At 41.3% G+C, this 26,209-nt stretch overlaps 1 protein-coding gene across 20 annotated transcripts in view; it reads right to left on the bottom strand.

The window, feature by feature from the left end:
* MBNL2 (muscleblind like splicing regulator 2) overlaps positions 1-26,209 on the bottom strand; it is a 249,671-nt gene that overhangs the window by 198,920 nt on the left and 24,542 nt on the right. For all 20 annotated transcript variants that reach the window (XR_012241581.1, XR_012241579.1, XR_012241580.1 and 17 more), the window contains exon 2: positions 5,050-5,258. The gene's annotated coding sequence lies outside the window, so the exon portion shown is untranslated. The remainder of the gene's footprint in view (positions 1-5,049; positions 5,259-26,209) is intronic.

Here is a 26,209-nt window from a genome sequence, read left to right as displayed (position 1 = left end):
GCCGAAAAAACGGCGTGGGGGGTCCCCCCCCCAATCCATACCAGACCCTTATCCGAGCACACAGCCCGGCCGGACAGGAATGGGGGTGGGGACGAGCGAGCGCCCCCCCCCCCCTCCTGAACCGTACCAGGCCGCATGCCCTCAACATGGGGGGTTTGGTGCCTTGGGGGAAGGGGGCGCGCTGCGGCCCCCCCCACCCCAAAGCACCTTGTCCCCATGTTGATGAGGACAAGGGCCTCTTCCCGACAACCCTGGCCGTTGGTTGTCGGGGTCTGCGGGCGGGGGGCTTATCGGAATCTGGGAGCCCCCTTTAATAAGGGGGCCCCCAGATCCCGGCCCCCCACCCTATGTGAATAGGTATGGGGTACATGGTACCCCTACCCATTCACCTAGGGAAAAAAGCGTCAATAAAAAACACAGTACACAGGTATTTAAAATAATTTATTAGGCAGCTCCGGGATCTTCTTCCGACTTCGGGGGTCTCTCCGGCGTCTTCTCCCGGTGTCCGCATCTTCTGCCGGCTCCACCGCTATCTTCTGGCGCTCTTTTGCCAGCGGTGGTCCGGACCTCTGGATCATCTTCTTCCCTCTTCTCTTCCAGAGATGTTGACACGACGCTCTCCCCAGCCAGAATGGTTCCTGTGCGCTCTGCAAGGGACTTATATAGGCGGTGACTCCGCCCCCTTATGCCGTCACAGTCCCTGGGCATGCTGGGTCTGTGACGTTTTAGGAGGCGTGGTCACCGGGTGATGACCACGCCCCCTTATGACGGCACAGCCCCAGCATGCCCTGGGACAGTGACCTCATAAGGGGGCGGGGTCACCGCCTATATAAGTCAGTTGCGGAGCGTTCAGAGACCATTCCAGCTGGAGAGAGCGTCGTGTCAACATCTCTGGAAGAAAAGAAGAAGGCAGAAGTCCGGACCACCGCTAGCAATTGAGCTGCAGAAGATAGCGGAGGAGCCGGCAGAAGATGCGGACACCGGGAGGAGACGGCGGAGAGACCCCCGAAGTCGGAAGAGGACCCCCGAAGTCGGAAGAAGATCCCGGAGCTGCCTAATAAATTATTTTAAAAAACCTGTGTACTGTTTGTTTTATTGACGCTTTTTTCCCCTAGGTGAATGGGTAGGGGTACCATGTACCCCATACTCATTCACATAGGGTGGGGGGCCGGGATCTGGGGGCCCCCTTATTAAAGGGGGCTCCCAGATTCCGATAAGCCCCCCGCCCGCAGACCCCCAACAACCAACGGCCAGGGTTGTCGGGAAGAGGCCCTTGTCCTCATCAACATGGGGACAAGGTGCTTTGGGGGGGGCGCACACTGCGCCCCCCATGCCCCAAAGCACCCCCCATGTTGAGGGCATGCGGCCTGGTACGGTGGGGGGGCCGCCAGCGAAGTCGCCCGTCATGGAGGCGACTTGAAGTCGCCTCGTAATTTGCCGAAGTCGTGCCAAAGTCGCGCTGAAGCCGCGTTGAAGTCGCGGTACAAAGTCGCGTTAAAGTCGTGTTGCCCATGTGTGAACCGACCCTCAATCCTGTGTCTGGATTTTACTGCGAGTATGCAGATGTGCAGGGTCATTATATACTGAAGCCTGAAAATAGGTCAGAGCTCCCATATTGGAGACAGGCGGTCTCGTCCCAAGAGTCAGGAAAACCCCTATCCAGAGGCCAGGAGTGGGCCATGCAGCAAGGCACTGCCACTCAAGGCTAAGACAGCCAAGTGAACCAGGAGAGCTGGGCAGCACAGTCAGAGAGACTGGTAAGAACAGATGTCCCAACAAGGCAGCCAGGTGGCTTGGCATTTTCAAACTGACACGGAAGAACCTCTATGTGTGCAGCTAATGTTTATGTGAATTTTGTTTTGGTCAGTAAAAGTGGGCTGCCATGCTCTACAGTTTGCACTGGCACAACTCATTGGAAAAAAAAAAAAAAAACAATCACCTATCACATGAGTACAATCACCACAATACATATGTATATAGAGTAATAACATTTTAAGTTTCACTTGAGCAGAGACTAGTGCGTTTGGCTGAGAGTACGGTAATTTTTAAATAAAACTGTTTGTTAGTTCTATGTACATAAGTGGAATAAAAAATAAAAATAAATCCCCTTTTCCACACAATCAATTTGCTTTAGTGCTAGCAGGTTCTTCCACGTTTGTAAAGATATATAAAGTAACTCGTTATTTCAGGTACAGCTTCACTTAGTCCTAGTTTGTATAACTATGGAAATGTATTTCTGTAGACAACAGACCATTTCATTTTACAGGAGTGAACAATTCTAAGACCCCTTTCAAACTGGGGCCGCCCATGTGTTAGCGCTAAAGCACCGCTCGTATTAGTGCCGCTTTTCGGCCGCTAGCATGGCGCTTTTAACCCCCGCTAGCGGCCGAAGGGGTTAAAACAGTCCGTGTTGAGGTGCTTCCGAAGCGTTTTCAGGCACTTTGGAAGCGCTACCCATTTATTTCAATGAGCAGGGGTGTTTTGGGAGCCTGTATACAGTGCTCCCAAACCACTCCCCAGTGATGCTGTAAGCAGGACTTTTTCTAACGTCCCCCAGTGTGAAACTGGCTTTTACATTCGGGTAGCATGGGAGGCAGTTTTCAGGGGCTATTTCTAGCGCTAAAACACCTGAAAACTGCCTCAGTGTGGAAGGGGTCTTATAAGAGGTTTACCCTGTGCTGACACTAACACTTTGGCCAATAAGTATATTAAATTTCACCTACTAAGGAGGTTATTAAGCAGCATTATTCTGGGATGTAAAGTGCAGATGTAGCCAGGGACAATAAGACTTACGCTCACCATTTCAGACCTGTTCTTGTTAGACAGGGGTTCTATAAACCATCTGAAGTGAGAACCACAGTTTGTAAATTCAGACCATTTTTATGCTTTTAAAGTGGAAGTAGTCTTTTTTTTTTTTTTTTTTGTTAAAAAAGCAAAAAGTCTTTACAGGCTGTTTTTTCATGAGAGAAGAGACTGTGGAGTTGATTTACTAAAAACGAGAGAGTGCAAAATCTGGTGCGGCGGTGTATGGTAGCCAGTCAGCTTCCACGTTTTACTGTCAAAGCTTAATTGAACAAACTGAAGTTAGAAGCCGATTGGCTACCGTGTGCACAGCATAGATTACAGTCTTAGCATGATTTTGTGCCCAGACAAAGTACTTCCTGTGTGCATGTCTAGGAGGAGGACGTATATCATCTGGGCCTGGCCAATTAAGAAACTGTAGACTCTAAACACAGAAGGGGAGTTGGAGAAAATGGAAGCAACAGAGGTTAGGTTAGAGTTTCTTGGTTCAATCTGCCATTGGCTGATGTCAGACAGGAAACTGCAGATAGTGATCCTGCTGTTGGCAATTTGGTGAAATCCTTATGGAATCACTCCCATTGCTAGAGATGGAGATTCAGCAGCATCAGGCCAGCGACAGAGCAACATCTCTCTGCATTTGGCTACAGGGGTAGCGGTTCCACAGACAGGTAGTCAATTTAGCAGTCCTGCCACTGAAGGAGCCATTTCTGCCTGTGTAAAATTTGATTGGCTCAGAAATGGCTGCTCCCACCGTTTGTCAGAGCGGATAGGATTGGGAACCTCACTCTAAAACCATTCTGGCCCCCCCATCATGTCCGCTCTCATGGCAGGTGGGAGGAGTCATTGGTGCACGCGTTCAATTTGAATATTTGAATAGCTCAGCCAATACACAAACAACTCCCACCAGCTGTCAGAGGAACTGTTAGGGAACCACAACACTCTGAAACTATTTGGTTTCTGCCCCCCAACATGTCCCTGAAGGTGCACTCTGATGACTGGTAGGAGGAGTCATTTGTGCATTTGCACAAGAGGAGAGTTTGATTGGCTAAGCCAGCAGAGGGGAAAGAACTAAGACTCATATGTCATACACACAAGAAGTGCTAGATCCCCCCCCCCCCCCCCCCCATAAATAAATGACTCCTTCATTCATTCGCAATGCAAAATCAATAGAGTTAGCGCCACCATTTTACAGATTATTCATATTTACATATGGTCATAAGCAGTGTCAGCAGCCAATTGGGCTGTTGTATGCTGGTACACATAACAGTTAAACAAGCGTTTACATGCGTACACAATTATGCTCTGGATGCAGCTGTGTCCATGCTGCAAGACACATCTGTGTGTACGGCCATGACATAACCTCAAACAGGAGGAAAATTCAAAACCAGGTTTAGAAAAAATATTCAGTAGTAATAGTAGTGTTATCATAAGATATATAGAAAGTATTAGTACAGTTTTCATTCTTCTTTTATCCGTTAACTAAAGGGGCCATCCACTTTAAATGAAAAGTCCTATTCGACCGAAAATGGATCTTTTAAGCATGTTTAAACGCACACAATGTCTGACATACTATCTGCTGGAATTATGTTTACGAGCATCAACTACTCTCTTGGTAAAATCATTTTTAAACTAGAATAAAACAATAATTCATACAAAATTACAACAAATAACATACATGATATGACAACACAATACACAATCTTTTTCATGATTATGTCCAGCCTGACCATTTCAATATGCACTGGGTGCCAGTCGTATTACCCATGGCATTTGCCTTGAGGTATTTTTTGACTCATTTATAAATGTATTAATGGCACATTTTGCTCAGACCACAAATGCATCATCTTAGTGGTTTCTATGACAACACCTACCACTACTGATTCTCCCTGCTAGATGAACACAGGTCGGTACAAATGTTCTGCATAATGGCCTTGAAAGCAATATTCATCTTATTTGGAGGATGTTAACTGTCTTTTTAGTTTTCTATAATAAAAAACAGATGGGTTCTGCAGTATAAATTGTGCACTTCTTTTTTGAAGACACAGGCTCGCGTCTGTTGTCAAGGAAAAGTAAAGAAAGAACAGTCTACCATAGAGCAGACCACCAAGAAACAGCACACAGAATACATTTACCCTAAAAAAATAAAAAAAGCATTAATTTTTGATTCCACAATAAACACAAACAAAAAAAAAACCCAAAACAGATTATACTATGGGGATAAAACAAACAAAACAAAAAAATCCTTACCGTACTGGGACGCAAGAAGAAAATGACCACTTCAGCCTCGGAAGGATTTACCTGACCAAGCCCTTTTTGTGATACGACACTGTGTCACTTTAACTGAGAATTGCGCGGTCATCCAACGCTGTACCCAAACAAAATGTACGTCTTTTTCCCACAAATGGAGCTTTCCTTTGGTGGTATTTGATCACCTCTGCGGGTTTTTAATTTTTGTGCTATAAACAAAAAAAAGAGCGACAATTTTGAAAAGAAAAATAAAAAGATTAAAAAAACACAATATTTTTTACTTTTTGCTATAATAAATATCCCAATTTAAAAATAAATAATTTTTTCCCTCAGTTTAGGCCGATATGTATTCTACAAATTTTCTACAAAAAAAAAAAAAAAAATCGCAATAAGCATATATTGATTGGTTTGTGCAAAAGTTATAGCGTCTACAAAATAGGGGATGTTTTTATGGCATTTTTATTATTATTATTATTTTTACTAGTAATGGCGGCGATCTGCGATTTTTATCGTGACTGTGACATTGCGGCGGACACATCGGACACTTTTGACACTATTTTGGGACAATTGACAATTATACAGCGATCATTGCTATAAAAATGCACTGACTACTGTATAACTGTCACTGGCAGGGAAGGGGTTAACACTAAGGGGCAATCAAGGGGTTAAATGTGTTGCCTAGGGAGTGATTCTAACTGTAGGGAAAGGGGACTCACAAGGGGAGGAGATCGATCAGTGATCCTCTGTACTGGGAACACACGATCGGTCTCCTCTCATTTGACAGGGCGTGGATCTGTGTGTTTACACACACAGATCCACGGTCCTGGTCTGTGGGCAATTGCGGGTGCCCGCTGGACATTGCGCCCGCCGGGCATGCACACCGGCTCCCGAGTTGACGCGGTGGGCGTGCGCACCCCCTAGACGGTCAGGAAGCCCAGGACGTCATATGACACCCACCCAGGATGGGAGAGCCCTCCTGCGGACGTCATATTACTATGGGCGGGATGTCAAGTGGTTAATAATATTTTTTTATTAGTAATGGTGGCGATCTTCGATTTTTATCGTGACTGCAACATTACGGTGGACAGATCAGACACTTAACATTTTGGGACCATTGGCATTTATACAGCGATATACAGCAGTGCTATAAAAATGCACTCATTACTGTGTAAATGTCACTGGCAGGGAAGGCATTAAACACTAGGGGGGTGATCAAGGGGTTAACTGTGTTCCCTCAGCATGTTCTAACCGTAGGGGGGATGGGCTCACTAGAACATGACAGAGATCACTGCTCCCAATCACTGGGAGCAGTAGATCCCTGTCATGGTACTAGGCAGAACAGGGAAATGCCTTGTTTACATAATCATCTCCCCGTTCTGCCTCTCTGTGCCACGATCGCGGGTAACCGGCGGACATCAAGTCTGCGGGACCCGCAGGCACGCGCGCCCGCTAGCCATGGATGACGCAGCGACGTACAGGTACGTTGTCTTGCACACCCTTGCCACTTTGCCGATGTATATCGCCCTGAACCAGTCAGCAAGTGGTTAACAAAATATCAGCAAAGCCATACAAATAAATGAAAACAAACACGCAAACAGTAAATATATGCATTTTTTTCATAATTCTTTATACATGTATTTGTTTCAATTTTAAGTATAGTTCTTATTTATTCGCAGGGTTTTTTTTCCCCCCAGGAATGCAGGGGGAACGCAGTTCCAGCGCCTCTCCCAGTAAATATATGTAATGTCAAGGGGTGCTAGGGTGTGCTGCAGGGTCGGCTGATGCTAGTTGGGGATCTATTGTCACGGGAGGTGATATATTTTTTGGGGGTGGGTATATGTTGCCGGGAAGGTCTATTGTTGCTAGTGGGGGGTCTATTGTTGCTTGAGATTCATTATTGCTGAGGGGTCTATTGTTACTGGCTGCAGAGGATCTACTTTACTGCTTTTCTTGTTATCATTAACTAATTCCACCACAAATTATACTTGGTTCTGTATTCTCTAAAAAGGGTAGTACTGGAAGGTGGGACGGTGCTCAAAGGTGGGTAGAGACAGGGAAAAAGGGGTGACTTGGGAAGGGGGGAGTTCCTGCACCCATTCTGAGAAAAAAAGCCCTGCTCATTTGTAAAGCAGTAACATGAAAAGTGAATCATTTATGTTTTATTAACCCGATAGAACACCTTTGGGATGAATAAGAGCGGCGACTGTGCACCAGGCCTTCTCGTCCACATCAATGTCTGACATCACAAATGTACTTCTGGAAGAATGATCAAACATTGCCAGAGACACGCTTAAACCGTGTGCCTTCCCAGAAGAGTTGAAGCTGTTATAGCTATAAAGGGTCTTTTTTTTTTTTTCTTTTATATAGTGACATAGTACTGTTGTGGTGATGATAATGTATAATGGCTGGCTGCTCTGTTATCACTGTTTGTCAGTGCTGCCAGCCATAATCTTTGTTAACCGCCACAGTAGTACGTCACCAGACCAGTGTTGCTGTCAGTGTCCCCAAATACTGTAACCCAGTGCCCTTAATCACCATGGCACCAGTCAGTGTCCCCAATAATCGCTGCCTACTCATTGTGTCCCTAATCACCATCTTACCAGTCATATTCTTCCCAATCACCACCACACCAGTTACTGTGTCCCCGATCACTGCCACACCAGTCATTTTGTCCCTGGATTACCCGCCATACCAGTTATTGTGTCCTGATCCCCGCCACACATTACAGTATCCAAGGATCATTGCCACTTTGGGGGATATTTGTACTGTCCTGGCACTTTAGGGCCTCAAGAAATGAGATAAGCAGTCAGTACATTGGGACTGATCAATTTTCACACACACTATAAAGGATTTTATATCCTGTGACACTAAGGGGGTAGTATATGCCCTAAAATGTCCATTGGAACTCCTTTATAATGGCAGAACAAAAAGGCATTTAAAATATTGTATATAAGAACATATCTACACACACAGGCATAGGATATGAAAAACATCTTTCCTTACATTAAAAAAAAGTCCATAGAGACTTTAGTGGGATAAAATTTTAGGGCATAGAAGCCCTAAAAAAAAAAAAAAAAAAAAAAAAAAAAAAAAAAAAAAACCAAAAACAAAAACATTGGAGAGGACAAAATGGCATTAGGGAAATAAGCAAAACAGAATCATGGTGGATCCATGAATTATCGGTAATGGTGCCAAAGGGGTTAAATAAAAGAATTTGATTTAGGTTGTTTGAGTAATTATTAGGAGACAAATAGGTTGAGAGAATTAGAGGCTCACATATATGTTTTTGTACATTGGAATTAAATAATTAGTAGGATGATTTTAGACTACATTGTTTAATATATAGTTTTATTGGTTTGTATATTTTGTTTTATAAATTATATACATCATTATGATGCATAGAAATTATTATGATTATTGCATTGTGTTCATCCACAGTGTGCCAGCGATATCAGAGCAAAGATTTGATTCAAGTCCACACACACACATAGATTGAAACAGAATTAATTGGTCTCATCAATCATAGACCTAGTACAAACACGATCTATGGGAGCAGCAGGTGATAGAATTTACATAGCACACCGGCAAAATCTAAAAACTCAATGGGGGGAGAGGGAATAGATGCAGTATAAGCCCTGGTTCACATTGGTGCATTTTGACATATGATTTGACATTGTTCTGTTATGTACTACTTTTTGAGATTTCGGGGTGCGATTTCCATTGACATCTGTGCAGAAACCCCCACAGATGTCTGTGCAATCGCCGCTGAAATCGGGACTGACATGCGGGAGTGAAATCGTACGAGTTCAGGTGAACTCTTACGGCTTCATTCCCGCAGCTTAGTGTGAACCAGGGCTAAAGAGGAGATCTTGTCCGATTTTTAGGAATCCCCCTGATGACTCACGAGACCCTGTGATGCAATGCCTAGAGGAGGGGCAGATTGGTTTGGCAAGACGCTTTTGTATCTTTCACAGAGAGGCACGAAGTAGCTGCAGCATCGTGGTTTTATATGATGTACGCTGTATACAGTTGGTGTACTGGAGCACCTTTTAAAGGTGAGTTCTATGCACATTTTTTAAATACACTGAATATTGTTTAAAACGATACACTATTTGAAACCCTCTCTCTCAATTTTAGGGTGGAACTCGGCTTTAATAGGGGAGCACTGAGTTGAATAGATATAAAGCACAGATTTTTGATGATTTGTGAAGACTCAACAAGTTACAACTTATTTCTAACATTTTCATTCAACATTTGATTGAACTCAAGCACGAGATTTAGAAATATATTATACACACACACACACACACACACACACACACACACACACAAACCTATAAACATACAACCCATTATTTACCTTTGCACCCAAAATCCACAACAGCTTACCAATGCACCCCACCACTGATAACCTCCGCACCGCCACTTATCACCTCGGCATCCCTTTCTTATTCACCGCAAAATGTATTTTTTTTTTAGTCCAATGAGGGACAAATTCTTTCACCTTAAGGTTATACTACCACCTTCAGGAAGATTTCCTGTGTCCCTCAATTGACAAGAAAGCAGGGTTTTTGTAATTTTCTCAGAGCTCACTGGGTGAGGACACGGGAAATCCTACTGTAGACAGCAGTATAACCCAAAAGGTGAAAGATTTCCTGAATAGAAAAAATAAAAACCTGACTGAGGCTCAACCACTTTGTAAATAAATTACACCAAGATTCACAGATGGAGTGACTTGAAGGACAACTAGGCACAATATTCATACATACTTTTATTGGATCAAAAACCACAAGATAAAAAAAATGCCCAATATATAAACTAAAACCCAATCCACTGCAGCTGCATCAAGAAAAACTTGGAAAAGAAAAGGGTAACCGCTCACTGCAGGGACAACCCAATCCATACACTAGGTCCACTCACAGATGCCTAGGCTCGATGTAGCCCATCACACTCCAATGTAGCAAATAGTAAGAAGAGCCAGCAAGACTGTAATCCTTGAAGTGTCGTTTATTAGTACATCAGAGTAACTGTAAAACAATAGCGTTGACGCATTTCGGCAATAGCCTTAGCCATAGCTAGTTTGAAACAGATATGGCAAGATATAGAGATATATACAGATGTTTGAGTCAAAATACTTTGTTACTACTACAAAGTATTTTGACTCAAACATCTGTATATAGTTTTTCTTTCTTCCAAAGAATAAGGTCCCAACATCCTATGCAGCATTTTTTTTTTTAACACACTTTTTTCTTGGCTCAACACTTTTTTTTTTTTTTTTTTTTTATAACTTTCTCCCTTTCTCTTGTTGGCAAAAAAAGGTGTAGTCACCACCCACTTGAATGATTGGTAGTATCAATTAAATATACTAATGTTGTGTGGTACTAACTTGACATGCTAATTGTGCAAAGGTGGAACATGTATGTATGTATGTATGTATGTATGTATGTATGTATGTGTATGTGTGTATATATATATATATATATATATATATATATATATATATATATATATATAGCCATATCTGTTTCAAACTAGCTACGACCTAATGCTATTGCCAAAACGCATCAGAGCTATTGTTATGTGTTACTGTCACTCTGATGTACTAATAAAGGACACTTCAAGGATTACAGTCTTGCCGACTCTTCTTACTATTTGCTATCAAGAAAAACTCCCCTAAAGACAAACCAAGGTAAGTCTTCATCATCATATACATGTATCTGCAAAATCCAGACTGTTCTATCCATTGTTGAGATGATGTGGGAGGCCCACATAAACAAAAATGTAGGACGTAAAGTAAGTTCCACTTAAAAGTTCAACACCTTTCCCAGAGATATAAACCATATGTTGGCTATATCATTAGCAAAATGCAGGCTGTACACATAAATCTGGTGCAGCTCTGCATACAAACCACTCAGCTTCCTCTTCTAACTTCAGCTTAATTGAACAAGCTGAAGTTAGAAGAGGATTGTCTACCATGCAGAGCTGCACCAGAATTTGCACTCTCCAGTTTTAGTAAATCAACCCCTTTGTCTCCTTAGGTGCAGTCTCCTAGTTGTCTGTCTCCTTTTAAACAAATTATTGCAGGAGCATGGGTTAATAGATGTATGCCGTACGATACACTCTAGGGAGAACTACTCCTGTTTTTTGAAGGCACATACAACTTTGTCTAGGATAGATTTAGCAGTTGTCTCTCCTAATATTATATCATTAATTTATAAAATGTATTATGTGGCTAGGTGAACCCCTGATCACGCTCATTAGGTAATACAATGTAAAAGAGATTATAGAGATACCTCATATTATTGAAGATTGTTTTTAATTTCTGTCCTCTATTCTCTTTTTTTTTTTTTTTTTTTTTTTTTTTTTAATGTAGAGCGATTCCCTTGATAGTTCAGGATTGCCCTGAAAGCCAAACTTTGAGGGCTTCTTGTGAAACAAATTTGGGTTGGTAAAGCAAGTATAAAAGAATGGGAGAGATATTTGATGTTACAAGTGAATAGAGCAGAGGAATATATTAATCCCTCTAAAACTACCAAGAAGCCATGCCTGCAGTGTCTCCTGTATGTAATATTTCATACATTTGCTTTGGGAGGGGTAGGTGTTAGGAGAGCAGACACAAGTCAGGTAAACTTCAGGGTTATGTCACAAGGTAGGATTGAAACTCTTACATAGACAAAGATTTTGAGAATTGGATTATCTTCAAAGTAAAGTAGCCATATTGTGTATAATCCTGATTAAAATCAACATCTGGCTGCAAAGAAAGAAAGGATTATACGCAGGCAGAGGCCAATATAACTCAAACAAGGTACTTATTTTTTGTCTGAAGTTTCTTTTTAAACACAGTAATTAATTGTGGTGGGAAAAATAATGTAAACAAAACTGACAATAGAGAACCCAACCATGGAAGATTTGTTGTGATAAAATATTGCATATATTGCATCTATTATTTATTCAAACATCCCTTATGTGTTACTATAAACAACGTGCGTGTATCCTTTGACTAAAAATTGACAAAGGGAAGCTATGGCTTTAATATTGTAAAAAACAAAGCGTGAGCCATATCTCATTGTTGGCTGCCCATAAAGCATGGTGCTACATTTTCTCGTGGACATATTGTCACCTCTTGAAATTAGGTCACCCGTGTATTCAAGAAGAAATTAATGAGCTTTCATAAATCATCTTAGGAAAAGCCTGCTGTCCTTTAACTATTTACTCAATAACAAATCCCAAAGAAAGCAGATGTCAGCTGACAGTAACATTGATATTATTTAACACATATGCCATAAATCAATAAAACATAACATGTATCAGAATTACCTGTCTGCAGATCACCAGCAGTATTTAATTATAGCAGCACCATCCTTGTTAACTGTATCAGATGACATCAGCAAACATGGAAGATGATGGCATTAAAACTAGTATTGTGTGTGCTGTTTTTACATCTATTCTTGTTTGTCTTTAGCGTCATCCCAGAGAGTTTTTGCCAGGTGCTTCATCCAGCTACTTTTGTCTGCTCCTTGCCAAATATCCCCTAGGGCAGTGAAGGCGAACCTTGACACCCCAGATGTTTTGGAACTACATTTCCCATGATAGTCAACTACACTTCATGAGTTCATAAGCATCATGGGAAATGTAGTTCCAAAACATCTGAGGTGCCAAGGTTCTCCATCACTGCCCTAGGGGGAACACTGCAGAACCCGCTTCACTCTTGTGGTCCTCGAGGTTCACTTTGCTTCTCTATAAGCCCAGTCACTGCAGGGTGAATCAGGGTGGATGGCGGTAAGAAAAGGGTGAAATTCCATTCATCAGTCTCCTCCATGCTGACTGAATCTGGAAGCACTGCAGTCTTCTTACATAAATTTGTAATAAAAACCATCTTTGCCATTCTGAAGCTTCCCTCCAACCACTTTGCATATTAATCTTATATATGCTGTGATTCTGTACTTGCCAAATATGCTGCAGAAATCTCCCTCCACTGAGTCTGGCTGCCACAATTTTAACTGTGGGTAGCTGAAGTGGCTGCCTGTTCACTGCCTGGATTTATACAAGCCGATAGAGATAGAATGATACAGAATGAATGATGTCATAAGCCTAGGCTTTTTACCAGACAAGAAACAGGAATTGGACTGTAAAAGGTAAATGGAAAAAAAAAAAAAATGGTTTTACTATCCAAGGTTAAAACAAGGGCAGAAGATTTAAATAGATGGAAAGATGAAAAAATGACCGAAGGTCTGCTTTAACTCTAAACGATTTATAAAATATTTTCACGCAAAATTCACACAACTTTTCCCAAAAATGTACTAACTTTTCTAATTGGACTCAATTAGAAAAATATGTGAATGTGTAAAAACATTTACAGACTCCTAAGGGTTTAGAATAGCCAAATCTCAGCTCCACGGCATCAGATCTTTATGCCCCTGATGTGCATCTGCGCGAGGAAGATCTGCATCTACTGGGGAGGGGGAAGAGTGGGCCGGGGTTTCAGCCCCATTGTGATAGTAAAGACAATAATATTATATATACATAACTTTTTCTCTTGTAATAAATATAACTCTAAAATGATGAGCTGTAAAGTTTTTAATGCATCACCTACATACAATGTATGGTAGTACTTATTAGCGCGACACCGTCATCATTTGTATAGAACGAACAAGTGAGGTTTTTAAATGAAAATATAGATCAGTTTACAAGGGGTATTTTTAGGTGATTTGAGGGCTGCTTTTTCATCTCACTTGGCAAAAAAAAACACACCTAGGGAGAATACTTGCCATTAGCAGCTTGTTGCTGTAAATTGAAATGCATAAATTAGTGATAGAATGCATTTTTCACAAGCATAGGAGCTAGTTAAACGGATATTAAACCCTCAGTTTAAGCTGCTTCAGAAGCGGATCACTTACTGAGGACCACTACAGCTTTACTTCCTACCTATGCTCCAGTTTAGGCTGGTGCCATGACCATTACCCCAGGTTTTTTGTTTCAGTGTGGCTCCTTTTTCTAGCAACACCCTATTGAGCCAAGCTTGTTGCGTCTCCATACACTGTGTGCATAAATAGAAACACACAGCCCTCTAGCTAAGGATGGCAAGGCAATCTTCTGCTCCTCCCTAAGAACTGCTAGGTAATATCCCATTTTTAAACAGAAAAAATATGGAGTTGGGCTTTAAAACTTATAACAGAGCACTTGCTACCAGTACTTGTGACAACTCATGGAGGCACATCTTATCTATCTTCTAAAGAGCCCAAGTATCTCTGAAACTCTATTTGTCCTTTTTCTAAGAAGCTAGCAAAACTTCAGCTGAACCACTTATCACAAAAATAGTGACAATAGTCAAAAATTTGTTGGATATTGCAATTTAGTAAACCATAAAGGCCCATACTAGAAACAGCAACCTCTACTTCTAGATATTCCTCTGTATACTTCTATCCATTTGTAAAACCTAAATGCAGGAGAAAGTGATCAGGGAAGCATAAATCAATAGTAGTTATGCTGCTCCAAAACCAGCTTTTATATAAAGTAAAGGATTCACACCATATAGTCTCAACTGTACACCTTTCACTCCAACACATTTCACCCCACAAAGGGCTTAATCATACAGGCCATGATCAACCATGGAGGTCTCCATAATTAAGCCTTTGTGGAGTTAAATACAGTAGAGGTGGACAGACGACTTCCTAGATGACTTCTCCTGCATTTAGAAAAGCTAAATGCAGCAGTGCCAGTGTGAATGAGCCCTAAGAGGAAAATTGTATTATCTACATGTCCTCTACAAAAGTAAATATTATTTAATTTGCTAGTTTTTCTATTCTACTTCACCCTGTAGCTGTTTCCACTTTCCGCCCGCAGGCCGTAGGTTTTTCAATGAGTACACACAGTCAGTTACCTATGTTAGGTAGATTGGAATGTTGTGCCCTTGTTGACCATGTTGGTCATGGCGTTGTGTCAGAACCGTCCCTTTTTTAATGTTTACTTGTCTGTCTCAAAAATACTTCAATAAAAAGAATTTTACAAAAAAAAAAAAAAAAAAAAAGAGTAAAAGTGATCTAAACAGCTATATAACCACTTGATCACTTTTACAGACCATGGAAGGGGATTTCATTCCGTCCCATCCCGTCCCCGTCCCCCCCTTTACCGGCCTTTCCTATCCGATCAGGGAGCACGTAACCCTGGGAGGAGTGCAAGGAATGAAAGTTCCCGTCCCTTTTCTGCAACGTTAGAAACTGCAAAGATTTAGTCACTCCTTGTTTATTTACGAGCAGATACCAGCTTGTACAGCATCCGATCTCGGCTTAATCAAATGTTTGGAGGGCAGAGGAGAGATATGGGGTAACTAGACCCCAGATTTCTCCATAAAGAGGACCTGTCATGGCCCATGTTATCACAAGGGATGTTGTTCTCTTGTGATAGCAACAAAGTTTATTCCCCTCCCCCCCAAAAAATGTAAAAGGTACACTTTAAAAGCACCCCCACTGTACTCATGTGCAAATGCGAACATAGGTCACGTACGCATATGTAAAGAGTGATTGCACCACATGTTAACTATTGTGGTGAACGTCAGAATGAGAGCATTAATTCAAGTGCCAGACCTCATTTGTAACTCTAAAACTGGTAACCTGTAAAAGCGTTGTCTATGGAGATTTTTAGGTACCTTAGTTTGGCGCCATTCCAGGGGGTGTTCAATTTTAAAGCATGACATGTTTGGTATCCATTTACCCTTTTATATTTAACCAAAAATTGGGTATTATATTCTATTTGTGTTCACTAAAATTCAAGTGTATTTTTCTAAAAATTTGCGTTTTAGAGACCATTGTGCAAATAGCATGTGAAACTTGTTTGCCATTTATTTTCTCTAGAGTCTATGCTTTATATATAAATGTTTAGGGGTTCCAAGTTATTTTCTAGCAAAGAAAAAAAAAAATGCAGATTTTTTACGTTTTTTTTTTTTTTTTTTTATTTCATGTACTTGACTAGCGGCATCAATTTACACAGTGCTTTATATATACACAGTATATTGTACATTCACATCAGTCCCTGCCCTCAAGGAGCTTACAATCAAAGGTCCCTAACTCACATTCATACACATACATTCGACCGCAACATACAGGGATATACAATGTAATACTGACATATAATCACACGCATAAGTTGGACTTGATGGACTTGTGTCTTTTTTTAAACCTCACCCACTATAACTATATACTAGGGTCAATTTAGACCGCATCCAATAAACCTACCAGAATGTCTTTGGAGTGTGGGAGGAAACCTGAGTACCCGGAGGAAATCCACGTAGACACAGGGAGAACATGCAAACTCCAAGCAGGTATGAAGGTATAAGAGAAATGTCAGAATTGGCCTGCGGGTCAAATTCTTAACCCAATCTATACATCCAACAACTTTTATTTTCCCAAGCTTATTTCATTTAGATATCCCTTTTTTCCCCTCTGGATTTCAGCTGTAATTCACATCATGTCCTACATCGACAGTTTATTTTCATGCAATCAAGATCATTGCACAGGAAACCTGTACTAAGGGAAATACTGAAACAGACATTGCTGACCTACTTCAGGTAATGCTAGATGCCTGGTTGTCTTTGGCTTAATTGCTTTCTGATTTGAAGTGCACATACTGAGTATCAGTAAAGTACTGAAGCAAATGAGTCAGCATGACTGCCAAACTAGAGGAGGAGCCAAACCATGGCAATTAGCACGATTCCTTCTAGTCTCTCTAGGCTGAAACAGTGCAGAAAATGTCATGCTTGCTACACACCAAGCCCATTTCCCCCCAGCCTTTGTGTCCTGACAGCCTTTGTAAGCCAACTCCTGTTTTGGACTGTTCATATTATCGGCAGCTAAAATGGACCCTGAAATCCACTGGGACAAATATATTCAGTAGTATTCATAAACCACTTCCTAAAGCAGTTAAAGCCACATACTGTATGCTTTTTATAAGAAAAGTAAAAACCTCAATGGCTTACCATAAGTCTCCCTGCAAAAAGGTTTCCCAGTGTCTATGTTAAAGTTAAGGATGCTTTAAAGCGGTGTTCCAGCCGCAATTTTTTTTTTTTTTATTATTTAAAGTCAGCAGCTACAAACACTGTAGCTGCTGACTTTTAATAAAGGACACTTACCTGTCCAGGGATCGGGTGCAGGGGCCGCCATTCCAAGTAAGGGAAACCCGCAGTGGAACCTTGCGGCTTCACTGTCGGTTTCCGACTGCGCATGCGCGAGTCGCGCGGCACTTTGTCAATGGTCAGCTTGTCTTCTGGGGGACACACAGGTCCCAGAAGTCAACGGGGGGGCTCGGCGCAGAAGAGGATGCGACGTCCTGGACCACGGCCCAGCTGGATCGGAAGTACTCTTAGTACTTCCAAAAAAGGTACTAGAACAATTTAAATATCCATAAACGAGGGGTGGAGAGGTGGCCTTTTGTTTAAGACCACCTCTCAAAATTGGGTGGAACTCCGCTTTAACCTGAAAATCCTGCCTAAACATTTTTGCTTATATAGAAAGTTGAAAGATTGGAATCTCTGTTATGCTTTCATAACTGTCCTGTCTTTTCACATTCCTTGTCCTGGAAGCATGATAGAAAGTGAAAGGAAAATCTGACCAAAGTAAGAGGAATCACCAGCTTTTGCAGTCATTGGTGCAGGTGTTCTAATGGGCGATATCTCTTGGTCTGTTAAACACTGTAAACCGGGCATAAAGTGAGGGTGTATCTCCTCAAGAGACAGCAACGGTAAGAGGTTCTAACACTTCATTCAACCTATAAAATGTTTTGACTGCAGTTCAATTTTATCACAAATTTTACTGTGCACTGCAAAAGAGGATTAACAAAAAATATTATATTATATATATATATGTATATATGTATATATGTATGTATATATAATCTGCTGAAAACTTCTGGCAGGCAGAATGGAGGTTGCCCCACTAACCTCAACTATAAGATTGAATCATTTTATTAGAGGCAAAATGGTTTTTTCACACTTTCTAGTATAAACAGTTTTAGGAGACAAAAAGATATATAGATAGAAATATAGCTTTTATATAGATGCGTTACACAGAGTGATATATTTCAAGCATTTCTTTTAATTTTGAGGATTATCGCTTACAGCTACTGAAAACCCAAAATTCTGGATGAGAAATTGTGAATATTACATAAGACTAATACAAAAATAAAAAAAAATAAAAAAGGATTTTTAATACAGAAATGTTGCCTTACTGAAAAAGTATGTACAGTAATATGCATTATACAGATACTTGGTCGGGGCTCCTTTTGCATGAATTACTGCATCATTGCAGCGTGGCATGGAGGCGATCAGCCTGTGGCATTGCTGAGGTGTTATGGAATCCCAGGTTGCTTTGATAGCAGCCTTTAGCTCGTCTACATTGTTGGGTTTGGTGTCACATCTTCCTCCTGACAATACCCCACATATTCTCTATGGGGTTTAGGTGAGGCGAGCTTTATGGAGATGCTGATTTTATCTGCCAAAAGTACCAATACCTGGTTTAACAATCATGGTACCACTGTGCTTGATTAGCCAGCAAACTCACCTAACCTAAACCGAATAGAGAATCTGTGGGGTATTGTCAACAGGAAGATGAGGACACCAGACCCAACAATGCAGACAAGCTGAAGGCCGCTATTAAAGCAACCAGGGCTTCCATAACACCTCAGCAGTGCCACAGGCTGATCGCATCCATGCCAAGCCACGTTGATGCAGCAATTCATGCAAAAGGAGCCCCGACCAAGTACTGGTCTAGTTCATACTATACTAGGCACACTTTTCAGTAAGCCAAACATTTCTGTATTAATTTTTTTTTTTGGGTCTTATGTAATATTCTAAATTTTCTGAGATACTGAATTTTGGGTTTTTACTAGCTGTAAGCCATAATCATCAAAATAAAAAAAAAAATAGCTTGAAATATATCACTGTGCAACGCATCTATATAAAACCTATATCTCTATCTATATCTTTTTGTCTCCTGAAACTTTTTATACTAGAAAGTTTTTATTAGAGGCAAAATGGTTTTATCTCATAGTTGAGGTTAGGGGGGCAACCTACATTCTGCCTGTGTATAAACGCATCTAAATAAAATATACGATTTTCACTTTTTTAATTACTGAAATAAATTACCTTTTTGATGATATTCAAATTATTTGAGATGCACCTGTAAGTGGCAGGCTTTACAACTAAGCGCATACAAACCTGTGGATAGATCACATATTGGACACAAATCTGGCAAATTACCAAAGAAGAATAAACAATCTGTTGAGAAACTATTAAAAAGCAGATTGCCATGTGTGAAATGTGAAGTATGAGTAGCTGAAAAGCTGTGCACAGAGATCTGGCAAAGTATAAAAAAAAAAAAAAGCATGGAATACACAAGAACAACAACTTTGTATTTGCAAAAGTAATATGGATGTGATGGTATTAACATAACATGTTATGAAAATGGCATACTTGCCTATAGTGAAGCTATTTTTGGATGGATGCCAACAATCCCAGATTCATTCAAAGGTTAAAGTGTATGTTAGTTTACTAAAGGCGTAAACGGCTGCATCATCTTTAGTCTGTTCTGGGTTTATGTCACAGCACTCAGACACTAACAACACCGCATTCTTTACAACAGTTATTCAATTACATGAAATATGAATAGTTATCAACAGGATCTTAGGGACTTCTACACTTTGAACATTTCTGGTGTAATTCTTTGAACAGCACAGGACTGTGGTCCAGCTGAACAGTAAACAAAGCAAAGGCTTCAACAAGTCATTAGCTTAAAAAGGTTACCCACCACTATAGTATATAGACAAACAGAACTGAGCTTTCAGGAAAGCTCACACCAAAATATATTCTGTTAACCTTAACCAAAGGTAAGTGCCTGTATTTTTACTTTTCTGCCACTGTGAGTGATAAAGAACAAAACATTAATTCCGTCAGTATTATACAATGGAAGCTGCCATGTTGTGGACTGGATAAATATTTGAATAACACAACCTAAAGTTCTGTACACACAGGCCAAACGTCGGGTGGCATCGACCGGTTCAATAGAAACTGACATTTGGCCCATGAGCCATCCAGCCGGGCCGACTTCTGTCGAAGGGGCATGACCGACCAGCTCCCGATTAGCACTCTGAGCACTGGAGTGTTCTGGCGAGGGGGCTGTCCCCTGAACCATTAGTACAGCGGCTCTGACCAGGGTTGTCAGTTTTTTTTCGTTCAGCCAACAGGGTTGAACAAAAAAACAAAAAAAAAAAAAAAACTAATAGTGTGTACTAGAGGCCTAAGAACTAGTGATATCACTAGGTATACTATCAGGCCTCCAGCACGCAGGAGTAAAAAACACAGTTTTGTTGACTGAGCTGAAATGGGATGCACTGTTGTCTACCTATGGGACATCGTACACTAAAGATCAGTGGTACAGCAAAGAGTATAGAGCAGTAGAACAAAAATAGAAATTTTTACGTTTGAGTGCAGTAATTTACTCGCATACATGCATTTGTCTGTAAGCATGTTTGCTCAAGTATAAATTAGTATATTACAACACTGGCACTGAAGAAGAATTTTACCCATCTATACTCTTACACTGCATCTTTACACACCTATACGCAACATTACTAAGGTCTTTACAGTTTTTTTACTCACGTCCTTTGGGGTTGATTTACTAAAAAAGTGCAAAATCTGGTGCAGTTCTGCATAGAAACCAATCAGCTTCCATTTTTTTTTTTTGTTTAAGTTTAGTTGAACAAGCTGAAGTTAGAAGGGATTGGCTACCATGCACAGTTGCACCAGATTTTGCACTCTCCAGTTTTAGTAAAGCAACTCCTTTCTGTCAACAATTTCCTGAGTAAACATTAGTAAATTATTACACCCGTGTGCAACTGACCTCAACGGCTGATCTAATAAAAAAAAAAAAAAAAAAAAAAGAAAGGAAACAAAAAGTGAACCACTACTTATAAAAGTCTAATTTCATGTTGAATTAAAGAGATTGCCTTTTGGTTGCTATTGGCAATAGTTTTATGCGTGTGCCAGGTTTCAGAAGGGGGTTTAAGTGACTTTGAACGTGACATGGTTGTTGGTGCCAGACGGGCTGGTCTGAGTGTTTCAAAGACTGCTGATCTACTGGAATTTTCATGCAAAACCATCTCTAGGGTTTACAGAGAATTGTAAAAAAAAAAAAAAAATATCCAGTGAGCAGAAGTTGTGTGGACAAAAATGCCTGGTTGATATCAGGAGAATGGGCAGACTGGTTTGAGATGATATAAAAGCAACAGTAACTCAAATAAACACTCTGTACAACCAAGGTATGCAGAGTACCATCTCTATATGTACAACACATCGAACCTTGAAGCAGATGGGCTACAGCAGCAGAAGACAACACCGGGTGCCATTCCTGTCAGCTAACAGGAAACAGGCTACAATTCGCACAGGCTCACCAAAATTGCACAACAGAAGATTGGAAAAATGTCTGGTCTGGTGAGTCTCGATTTCAGCTGCAACATTCAAATGGGTCAGAATTTGGCGTAAACATGAAAGCATGGATCCATCCTGTCTTGTATCAACAGGTCAGGCTGGTGGTGTAATGGTGTGGGGGATATTCTCTCGGCACACTTTGGGCCCCTTAGTACCAACTGAGCATTGTTTAAACTCCACGGCCTACCTGAGTGTTGCTGACCACATCCATTCCTTTATGACTACAGTGTACCCATCTTCTGATGGCTACTTCCAGCAGGATAGTGCAACATTTCACAACGTTCAAATCATCTCACCACTGGTTTCTTGAACATGGACAATGCATTCCCTGTCCAATGGCCTCTAGTGTCACCAGATCTCAATCCAATAGAGCACCTTTGGGATGTAGTGGAACGGGAGATTCGCATCATGGATGTGCAGCCAACAAACCTGAAGCAACTGCGTGATGCTATCCTGTCAATATGGACCAAAATTGTTGAATCTATGCCACAAAGAATTAAGGCAGCAAGGTGTACCTAATAAAGTCACTGGTGAGAGTGTGATAGAGAATAAATATATATATATATATATATATATATATACACATACACACACACACACACACACACACATACATACATACATACATACATACATACATATATATATATCAGGGCTCGACAAACCCCGGGCGCCAGGTCGCATTTGCGACTAGATTTAGCGACCTGGCGCCTGGGGCGGCACAGCTGGGGGTATCCTGTCTCCGTGCGGACTCCGACCCCCCCCCCGTGCGATCGCGTCGGGCCGCCGGTAATTGAGGCCGCGGCTTTGCGGCCTTCTTCGGTCCTTCTGGAATCTGGCGCCATCTTGTGGTGGCCGTTGGTATTACAACCAGCAATGCTAATGCAATGCTAATGGATAATGGTAATGGATACTTGCCTGTTTTCACTACCCGCCCATCTCCTTCCCAAAGTAGAGAAGAAAGTGAGTGTGGGGATAGCCCTTTTTTTTTTTTTTTTTTTTTTTTTTTTTTTTCTTAATAGCTTTTATTTTTATTTATTTGAATTTTAAAGTAAAAACTGTTTTTTTTTTTTTTTTTTCTTAATAGCTTTTATTTTTATTTATTTAAATTTTAAAGTAAAAACTGTTTTTTTTTTTTTTTTTTCTTAATAGCTTTTATTTTTATTTATTTGAATTTTAAAGTAAAAACTGTTTTTTTTTTTTTTTTTTCTTAATAGCTTTTATTTTTATTTATTTAAATTTTAAAGTAAAAACTGTTTTTTTTTTTTTTTTTTCTTAATAGCTTTTATTTTTATTTATTTAAATTTTAAAGTAAAAACTGTTTTTTTTTTTTTTTTTTCTTAATTAAAATTAATTTATTTGTTATCGCCCTGCTTGGCCCCTTTCCCACAGGCTGTCTGATCAGGTTCGCCTGTCCGTTTTTCAGGCGGACCTGATCGGACCCTTAGAGCGCTTTCACACCGAGCCGCAGGGGGCGTCGGCGGTAAAGCGGCGCTATTTTTAGCTCCGCTTTACCGTCGTTTTAGTGGCGCTATTCGGCCGCTAGCGGGGCGGTCTTTCTGTGTAAATTTAAGATTAGTTTTTTTTTATATTGAAAATAAAGCTTTGTCGGTCGTTTAAAAAAAAACCTGGCTCCTAACTTTTTTAGCTGGCTCCTAGATTCCAAGAAAATTTGTCAAGCCCTGTATATATATATATATATATATATATACACATATACATACATACATTCCAGAGGTAGAAGATTTCTTGTCTCTTTCTTGTGAATTTCTATTAACCGCTTTTAGACTGCCCCATGCAAATATAATGCGGCAGGGCGGCCATCCTGAGGTAAGCAATTTCGTGCACAGTCTGGGGTGCGTGCGCCGCCAGCGACTTGCTTCCGCTGTGATTGGACACAGCGGGAGCCAATCAGCAGGTCTGGTGGACGCGATGTCCGCCAATCGTTCTGAGGAGAGGACTATGTAAACAAGGCAGACCACCATTCTGTCAGAAGGGAAAATGGAGATCTTGTGTTTCTGCCAAGCAGAAACATGGATCTCCATTTTCCACTAGTCAAAACACACAGTTAGAAAGCACACACATTTAACCCTTTGATTGCCCCTGACATTAACCCTTTCCCTGCCAGTGTCATTTGTACAGTGACAGTGCATTTTTTTTTTTTTTTTTTGTAGCATTGATCACTGTATTGGAGTCACCAGTCCCCAAAAAGTGTCACTTTGTGTCAGATTTGTCCACCGCAATGTTGCAGTCCCATTACAAATCGATCGCCGCCATTACTAGGAAAAATAAATAAATAAATACAAATTCCGTAACTATATCCCATAGTTTGTAGGCACTCCCGACAATCCCGTAACCTGAAAGTCCAGGCCTTTAGAGCCAGACGTACTGCCCAGATCTCTAGGACAGTGTTTCTCAACTTCAGTCCTCAAGGCGCACCAACAGGTCATGTTTTCAGGATTTCCACTATTTTGCACAGGTGATTTGATCAGTTTCACTGCCTTATTAATTACCACAGCCGTTTCATCTGAGGGAAATCCTGAAAACATGACCTGTTGGGGCGCCTTGAGGACTGAAGTTGAGAAACACTGCTCTAGGACATTGATGGGCAAGATTCTTTCAGTTCTTGACCACTGTCCTTGGACAGTTGTCTTTTCTAGTACTGCTCCCCAGCCTGAAAGGCTGGCATCTGTCGTTACCACTTTCCAGATGACTGGTCTGAAGGATCTTCCTTTCAGCAGATTCTGGGTTAGTAACCACCAAGTGAGGCTTTGGGACACTCTTCGGGACAAGCTGCATTGGTAAGTCTAAAGCTTGAATTGTTTTGTTCCAAGCAGACAGGATACTGTTTTGCAACAGTCTTGAATGGAACTGGGCATAGGGAACTGCTTTGAATAAAGCCACCATGGTTTCTAGCAACCTCATGCAGAGGCGAATGGAGGGATTTCCATTTGACCTGACCATCCGCACCAGTTCTCTTATGGAGTTGATTTTTGCCTGAGGCAAGAACACCCTTTCCTGGGCTGTATCTATGATCAGACCCAAGTACTCCAGCCTTTTTAGCGGTATTAAGGAAGATATCTCTAGGTCGAGAATCCAACCCAATCTTTTCAGATAGTTGGTTGTAGTGCGTACGCTTTGCTCCAGATGAGCCACCGATTGATCTATAAGCAATAGATCGTCTAGGTACTCTACGACTGTTATGCCCTGTGCCCTTAACCTGGCTAGAGGTGGGGCTAGCACTTTGGTAAATACCCGTGGTGCTGTGGCTAGCCCGAAGGGCAGGGCTACAAACTGGAAATGCTGCTGTTCTAACCGCTCACCGCAGAAACTTTTGATGAGGAAGAAATATAGGGACATGCAGATATGCATCCCTGATGTTGATTGACGCCAGAAGTTCTCCTCCTAGAAGGATAGAAACTACTGACCTGATTGTCTCCATGTGAAAGGAGTGGACTTCAGGAACTGATTTAGCTTTCTTAGATCTAGAATGGGTCTGACGTCTCCATTTGGTTTTGGTACCATGAAAAAATTTGAATAAAACCCCAGACCTTGCTCTTTTCTGGGGATCTGTCTGATCACCCCTCCAGATATTAAATCGGTCTAGTGCCTGAAACAGAAATTGTCTTTTCTCTGGATCTTTGGGAACGCTTGACCTCAGGAAATGAGACGGTGGAAAGTCCCGAAATTCCAACTTGTACCCCAGCGTTACCGTGGAGATAGCCTATCTGTCCTGAATTTCCTTTTTACAGACTTCTGAAAACTGCAGAAGTCTTCCCCCCACCTTGGTGAGGGGGGTTGCCTCTTCATGATGAGGCTTTAGGATTCTGTTTTGCAGGTTTCCTACCCCAGGGCTTCTTTTGAGTCTGGGTCTGACCCTGAGGTTTTCCTCCAGAGTCTAACGGCGGAGGCCGTCGCCACTGCCCAGAGGTGGAAGAACCTGGCGCAGGGGAAAGAGCCCGTTTAAGTGAAGGGCGATTATATTTTCATTTGACTGGCAAAAGAGTACTTTTTCCACTAGAAATTGTCTTGATATATTTATCCAAGTCTTCTTCAAATAGTCGCTCCCCATGAAAGGGGAACCCAGTTAGGAGGTTTTTACATGGTGTTTCAGCTGACCAATTTTTTAACCACAGGATTCTACGCATATGCACAAGCATATGCGTAAGGCAGGATGCCTGGTGAATAGAATCTTTAATGGCATCTATTGCAAAACATAATGCCTTAGGTAGTTCAGCCAAATCCCGAGCTTGTTGTGTGGGAAGCTATCTAAGGGCCTGTTTAAATTGGTTCTTTAGGGATTGGCAGACGCCTATGGCGGCGACTGCAGGCTGAGTGACGGCACCTGCTATGGAAAATGCAGATTTTAGCAGGGATTCCAACTTCTTATCTGTTGGATCCTTAAGCATCTGTGCATTGTCTACAGGACAAGTTAGGTTATTATTCACATTGGAAATCGCAGCGTCGATTGCTGGTACTTTCCATTTTTTGGACAATTTCTCCTCCAGAGGATAGAGAATTGAAAATCTCTTAGGAGGGAGAAAATGCTTATCTGGGTGATCCCAGTCATGACTTTTAAAGCCGCTCTAGAGAGGAATACATGGAGACAGGACTCCAATTGCTGTTGGGAATGGCTTTCCTCCATGGCTGACGATCTGAGAATATCCACCTAGCACTCCATAGCGG

Source organism: Aquarana catesbeiana, linkage group LG02 (assembly GCF_042186555.1).
Source record: "Aquarana catesbeiana isolate 2022-GZ linkage group LG02, ASM4218655v1, whole genome shotgun sequence".
Lineage (NCBI taxonomy): Eukaryota > Metazoa > Chordata > Amphibia > Anura > Ranidae > Aquarana > Aquarana catesbeiana.
The sequence above is the reverse complement of the archived record's forward strand: the minus strand, read 5'-3'. Positions and strand labels throughout refer to the sequence as shown.